This window comes from Silene latifolia, chromosome Y (genome assembly GCF_048544455.1).
Source record: "Silene latifolia isolate original U9 population chromosome Y, ASM4854445v1, whole genome shotgun sequence".
Lineage (NCBI taxonomy): Eukaryota > Viridiplantae > Streptophyta > Magnoliopsida > Caryophyllales > Caryophyllaceae > Silene > Silene latifolia.
The window spans coordinates 419432849-419440313 of record NC_133538.1 but is presented as its reverse complement, the minus strand read 5'-3'; the positions used below and the strand labels follow the sequence as shown (position 1 = coordinate 419440313).

The window sequence follows — 7465 nt, the reverse complement described above, 5'->3', positions numbered from 1 at the left end:
AATGTAAGTTAGGGAGTTAGAAATATTTACAAGTGGTGGTTTAGGGAGGACTCCACCAAACTCTCATTCTTGATGAGATGTCAAGGAGGCATGTTCAAGGTGTTGTTGATGTTGCTCAACACCTCGAAGAAGTAATTAAAAGCTTGTTCGTTGTTATGGTAGAGGTCCTCAATAGACCGTGGTTCTTGTTGTTGATCATGATCGATGGCATGCCCAATGTAGGGATTAAAGATCCCTTTAAATTCGTCGTCCCAAAGACCACAAACTTCATTGAGTTGATCATTGAAAATCTCTTGCTTGGATGGAGACAACTCTCCCAAATTCTTCTTTTGGCTAATGAGGCCATCTTCTTCTTCCTTGGTTGATTTTGATGAGCTATGCAAGCTCTCCTTGTCACAATTCACTTGCTCTTTGAATGGAGCATCTTCAACTTTCTTCCTCCATTGGAGTTCCGATCTCTTCTTCTCATCTTTCCGGCTATAATGATCAATCATGAAACATGGCTCATGCAAACGAGGAGCTCTCATGGTCTTGTCAAGATTAAAAGTTATGCTTTCATCTCCCACTTCTAGAGTGAGCTCTCCATGCTTCACATCAATCACCGCACCCGCGGTGTGTAGGAAAGGTCTTCCTAAGATGATTGGAATGTTGGAATCTTCCTCCATATCAACAATGACAAAGTCCACCAGGATGAAAAACTTCCCAATTAAATGCGGGGACATCTTCCCATATCCCTAGCGGTGTCTTCGTCGATCTATCGGCCATTTGAAGTGTGATATTGGTGCACTTAAGCTCTCCCATTCCCAACCTTTTACTCACCGAGTACGGCATGACACTCACACTAGCCCCTAGATCACATAAGGCTTTGTTGATTGTTGTGTCGCCAATGGTACACGGTATTGAGAAGCTTCCGGATCCTTTAACTTTGGAGGTGAACTCCCTTGAAGTATTGCACTACTCACCTTAGTGAAGGCGATAGTCTCAAGTTTCCGGATCGACTTCTTCTTTGTGAGAATATCCTTCATGTATTTCGCATAGGCCGGAACGTGATTGATTAATTCCGTAAAAGGAATTGAGACTTCTAAGTTCTTCACAATTTCCATGAACTTTCCAAGTTGATCATCAAATTTAGGCTTGGCTTGACGACTTGGAAAAGGAAGTCTAATCACAATGGGCTCCTTTTCTTTGGCTTTGTCTTCATTTTTCTTTGAACTTTCTTCTTTTGATGATTCCCCTTCTTTGGGACTTTGCACCACAACTTCATTCTTACTAGCTCTCACAACTTCATCCTCAACTTGCTCCTTCGGTGCTTCATACCTTGTACCACTTCTCAAGTGAATGGCACTAACCGTTTCATGTCTAGGGGATTACCTTGAGGTGGTAATTGCCCCTTTTGTCTTTGTGAGTTCGAAGATGCTAGTTGGGTCAATTGTGTTTCCAACATCTTGGTGTGAGCTAGAATGTTGTTGATGGTGGTATCCTTTGCTTGGCTATCTTTTTGCATTTGAGTGAAAAATTCTTGTTGATTCTTTTGCATTTGAAGGACCGCTTTTTGGACATCAAAACTTTGGTCATTTTGGTGGTTGTATGGATTTTGATTTTGATAACCTTGGTTTTGATTGTAAAAGGGTCTTTGATTTTGATTTCTTATGGGTGGTGGGGTGTATGTTGTTTGAGGGTTTTGAACATTTTGGCTTTTGTATGAGAGATTTGGATGGAATTTGGTGTTTTCATTGTAAAAATTTGAATAAGGGGTACCGCTTTTGTAAGCTTGGAAAGCATTGACTTGCTCGGTTGTTCCCCTACATTCACTTTGATCATGACCCAAAGTTCCACAATTCTCACATATCCCACTTGGGATTGATGAGGATGCCGTCATGGCATTGACATGATGTTTTGATTTTGAGTTTTCCTCAAGTCTAGCCATAGCTTGTTCAAACTTCAAGTTGATAGTGTCAACGTGAGCACTAAGTTGAGCACCCAATTGAGTAACGGTGTCCACTTCATACTTTCCTCTAGTAGCCTTGCGAGGCCTACTATATTGCGAATTATGGACCGCCATTTCCTCAATCTTGTTCCATGTTTGATTGTCATCAACTTCGGTGAACATTCCATTTGATCCCATATTGAGAATGTTCCTTGAATCTTCATATAAACCATTCCAAAATTGTTGCACTAAAAACCATTCGCTAAGTCCATGGTGAGGACATGAGCGACAAACACCTTTGAACCGCTCCCAAGCTTCATACAAAGATTCTTCATCCCTTTGTTTAAAACTCGTGATTTGAGCTCTTAGCATATTGGTCTTTTCCGGTGGGTAGAATTTTTTGTAGAAAGCGAGAGCTAACTTCTTCCAAGAATCTATTCCAAGGGTGGCCTTATCAAGGCCCTTCAACCATTGCTTTGCGGTTCCGATTAACGAAAAAGGAAATAAGACCCATCTAATTTGGTCTTGAGTCACGCCCGTTTGAGAGATAGCATCACAATAATCGCAAAAGGTTTCCATATGAGAATGAGGGTCCTCACTTGGCATGCCCCCGAATTGGCTCCTCTCAACTAGTTGGATGAAGGCGGACTTGGCAATAAAATTTCCGGTAAGATGTTGTGGGGTAGGAGTACCGTTTGGTAGATTCTCCTCGGTGGGTATAGAGTGAGACGAGAATTTAGGCATTGTAGGTGGATTTTGTGTGGTATTGTTTAATGGGTTCTCTTCTCCTTCTATTGCGAAAGGATTGACAAACTCACTAGTGGGTTGAACAACTTCACCAACACCTCCCAAATTCCTCCTAACAAGTCTCCTATTATTCGTCAAGGTTCTTTCGATTTCACGGTCAAAAGGTAACAAATCTCTTTGTAACCTTCTAGACATGCAAAATATCAAACAACTAGAAAACAATTAGAACAAACATTGAGGAGTTTTACTTCCCCAAGGTGAAAAAGACACAACTAAAAATAACAAAAGAAATCTAAAATCAATTAAACACCGTCCCCGGCAACGGCGCCATTTTTGATCGGAGCCATTTAGTTCACAAATTAAGCAATTGTGGTCGTTGGTCAATGGTCGATACAAAACACAATTTATACTTCACAAACAACTCTACAAATTAGTAAAGAGGCAAGTAAAGGTCGGATCCCAAGGGACGGGTATTGAAAACGAAGATTTCTATTGCTACTAGTGGTGTCTAGGGGTGTCACAAGTTGGGTTGATGTAGAAGGTTACTAAACTAAAATAGCAATGAAAATAAACTAACAAGGTAAATGGAATAAGGGTGTAAACAATTGATTAAAAGCACTAGGGTGTCATGGGTTCATAGGGGATTCATGGGATATGATCATACAAACATGTTCTCAATTTATAAGCAAGCAATTATTGTTGTGATGGATTGAGTTGGGTTATATCTTACAATCCTAGGAAAGTTTGGGTCCCGGAGCCGAATCACATAGATTGTACAACACCTACAAGTCGACTTAATCTTTCCTACTTAACGCATGCATGATCTAACAAGACTCGAGTTGGGTTATGTCTTACAAGTCAAGTTGAAGAGATAGTAGATGATAATAAATGCAAGGATTCATAGGCTTAGCATTTCATCAAACATAACATGTGCATGTATTAAGATCAAAACAAGCAAGCAAATAAGATATGAAAGCATATTGATTTAAGCATGAATCATCCCCATGTTGGTTTCCCCTAATCACCCATTAAACCCTAGCTAAGAGACTACTCACTCATTATCATATTGATCATGCTAGAAAGGTTGTCAATCATACTAACATAATGAAACATGATGAATAAATGAAAGTAATTAGCAATAATTAAAAAGGGATTAAGAGATTATACCTACTAATGATTCCAATAATAAAGCAAGAATAATAGAAGTACTTGAATCCTAGATTGAGAGGTTGTCAATCTCCCAATAATAACCCAAATGATCTTCAATTACCCAAAATAAAGTAAGAACAAGAGAGAGATTAAGGAACTAAAACTTGGATTAAAACTTGATTAATATTTGATTACAATATTGAAGAGAGATTTGATTGATATTAACTACACTAATTATTGATTAGAAGAACATGCTCCTCTAATTAGACTAATGGGGTATTTATAGTGAAAATTAGGGAGGATGCATTAGGGTTAACTAAGGGTTAAACTAGTAATTACACTTTTTAAGTTGAGCAAGGAGACTCCGGTATTCAATGAGAGAAGGGCGTCTCCATTTTGTAACTTGAAGGACGAAACCATGTGTCTCGTGATCCGAGCGGATGGAGGTCGAGACGGACGGATGGGGCATGGACGATCCGAGCGGATCAAGGCAGAAGACGCTCGGATTGGGCCGGGGGGATCCGAGCGGATCCTGGGTAAGGACGCTCGGATTGAGTCGGGCGGACGGACGGATCATGGATGATCCGTTCGGATTTCTTCTACGTCATTCCTTCTTCTTTTCTTTCCTTTTCTTCATAGAATCCTTGGGGATTTCCTTGGGGACTCAAGGATCCTTTCTCAACATTGATCTTCTACTTAGCTATGTACAAAGGCCTTCTAGTCTTGTCTCTCCTTGATGCTTGGTCATTGAATACGATCCATTTAGCCTCGTTTTGCCATGAAAATGCAAGATTCTTACTCCTTTCCTACCAAGGGATCAAAATCTCAAAGAATATGCAAAACAAAGATCTAAAGATAAGAAATGACCCAAATAGGCACTAAAAAGCATAGAAACAATGGTAATTCGGGGGCTAAATATGCGCCAATTATGGTCGCATCAAATACCCATCGTACATTTATTGGAACCTGCAATAAATAAACAAGATGAAAGTTTTCCAATTTATGTTGCTAATTCTTGGACAAAACCCTACTATGACTGTCTACAACAGGGAATCCTTCCCCTAAATAAACAAGATGCCAGAGCACTAAAAATAGAAGCTGCTTCATATACTATTATTAACAACGTGCTTTTTAAGAAATCGCAGGCTGGGCCATACCTCAGATGCCTGGAGCCACAAGAAGCTGAGCAGATATTATCAGAAATCCATGAAGGATACTGTGGAAATCATAAAGGTGGAAGAAGCCTGGCAAGCAAAGTCTCAGAACAGGTTATTATTGGCCCACCTTGAGGGCCGATTGCCTGGAATTTAGCTCTAAATGTAAAGCTTGTCAGATTCACGGACCATATATCCATCAGCCATCTGAGGAACTACATTCCATATCCGCGCCCTAGCCATTTATGAAGTGGGGCATGGATATAGTAGGGAAACTACCTCAAGCACCCGGACAAAAAGTCTTCATGCTAGCAATGACTGATTACTTCTCCAAGTGGATAGAAGCTGATTCATACAGGCAAGTCAAGGAAAAGGATGTCATAGCATTCATCAAACACAACATCATATGTAGATATGGCATCCCCTCTAAAATAGTATGTGACAATGGCACGCAATTCGTGGGAAAAAGAACAGCAGCCTTCTGTGCTCAATGGAACATTAACCTGGTAACATCCACGCCAGGATATCCAAAAGCTAACGGTCAGGCAGAATCCAGTAACAAAGTAGTAATCAGCTGCATAAAAAAGAAGCTAGAAAGAAGGAAAGGCGGATGGGTCAAGAGCTCCCCTCGGTCCCCGGGCCGACAGTAACCACGCCTAAAACATCCACAAGCCAAACCCTCTACTCCTTGGTCTATGGATGTGAAGCAGTAATCCCGGCTGAGGTCGACATTCCATCAGCCAGATGCAGCCTGAACACAATAACAAGCAATATACCTCTAATAGAGGACAACCTGGACTTAACGGAAGAGTTAAGAGATGCGGCAAAGATTAGATTGGAAAGATATCGCAAAGAGTCGCAAAAGCTACAACAAGACTGTCAAAGCCAGGGTATTCAGGGTAGGAGACCTTGTCCTCAGGAAAGTCTTCCAAAACACAAAAGAAAAGAATGCTGGCAAATTGGCCCCAACCTGGGAAGGTCCCTACCTAATTGACTCGATAGTCGGCCAGGGAGCTTATAGATTACAAACCCTGGACGGCGAAATGATCCCAAGAGCTTGGAATATTGCACACTTAAAACTGTTTCACATATAGAATATATCTCCCGGTCCAGGTATAATTTTCATGTTCACATTTCTTGCCTGACCGGACGTGAAACTAAATGTATGATACTTGCCAGTATATGAATAAATGCCTTATATAATTTCTTCTATTATGTGCCCAAATACTTGTCAATATTCGTATACTTATTTTTACCAAGTAGAATCTTCAATACTTGTTTTACATACTGCATTTTATTTAAAACAAATCTTAAAGATTGGGGGCCACCCCACCAATGTCCAACTGATACCCTATTTTCGATTTGCAAAAAAACAGCCTTAAAATATCGAGCTCAACTTAACATACAAACCTGGAAAATCTATTCCTGGATTGTATAACATAGATGGGTCATAAGCCCTCTAGACAGGCAGGGGACGTAAGCCCTCCAGACAGGTAATAACCCCACCCATAACACAATAAACTGGCCAGATCCAGCACAAAAAACTGGCCCGATCCAGCCGAATAACTGGCCAGATCCAGTAAGACATTCAATACTACAAATGCCTTATCAAAACACAAAAAGGAACCAACAAAGACCAAATATTTATTTACCCAAAATAGCTGGCCTTGCCACAAACCTAATTATCCATTCCAGGGACATCCCCCCTGGATGAGCCAAAAATACCTAAATATTCATTCCAGGAACACCCCCCTGGATGGGCCAAAAACAAAAGAAGGAAAAAATAAAAACTCCAAACTAAGTAAGTTTCTCACCGAAGAACCGACTCACAACCATCCACCATTTCCGATCACCAGATTTTTCTTTGGAAGGAGGAGAGTCCACTTCTTCTTCCCGACCCATGTTGGCCAAATCAGGATACTGAGTGTCCAATGCTGTCTCATCCCGGTCCGGATCCCAATTAGCCCGGTCAGATTTCGGATCCCTCATAGCATCAACCCGGCCTTTCCCAAAAAAGTACTGAGCAGCATCAGCAAGCCGCGCCTCCACTAATTCCTTCTCAGCACCAAGCTCCTCATTCTTCCTCGGTGATCCTACATTGTCCGCTTCTCCAGCCCAACTCTCCTTAATGTGACCTCCAACTCCTGTCTGACAACCTTCTCAGCATTCTTTGCAACCACCTCACAAACTATAACAGCCCTGGATGTCTCTCTAGCTGTCGCCAGCTGAGATTGAAGCACTACTTCATTACCCCTGGATGTGTGCAGCTCACGGTTAACCTTATCCAGTTTTTCTTCCAAGGTAAGAATCCTGGCCTGGGCATCCCTGAACTGGCAAGCAGTAGCCAACCCGACATCCAATCCCTACAAGAAGCAAAATTAATCAGCTCGATACAAAGCAACACAAAAAGCACATGAACAACTGAAACATCCCTTTACAACTAACCTCCTTAGCCTGAGCAGCGAGTTCAGCAGCCTTCGTCACAAGA

General features: G+C 41.3%; 1 non-coding gene across 1 annotated transcript; it reads left to right on the top strand.

Moving 5' to 3' along the window:
* Positions 1-2192: 2192 nt before the first annotated feature.
* Positions 2193-2299, top strand: LOC141636954 (small nucleolar RNA R71). The gene has a single exon (XR_012541519.1). It is a non-coding gene; the product is annotated as a small nucleolar RNA R71 (small nucleolar RNA).
* The last annotated feature ends 5166 nt before the right edge of the window (positions 2300-7465 follow it).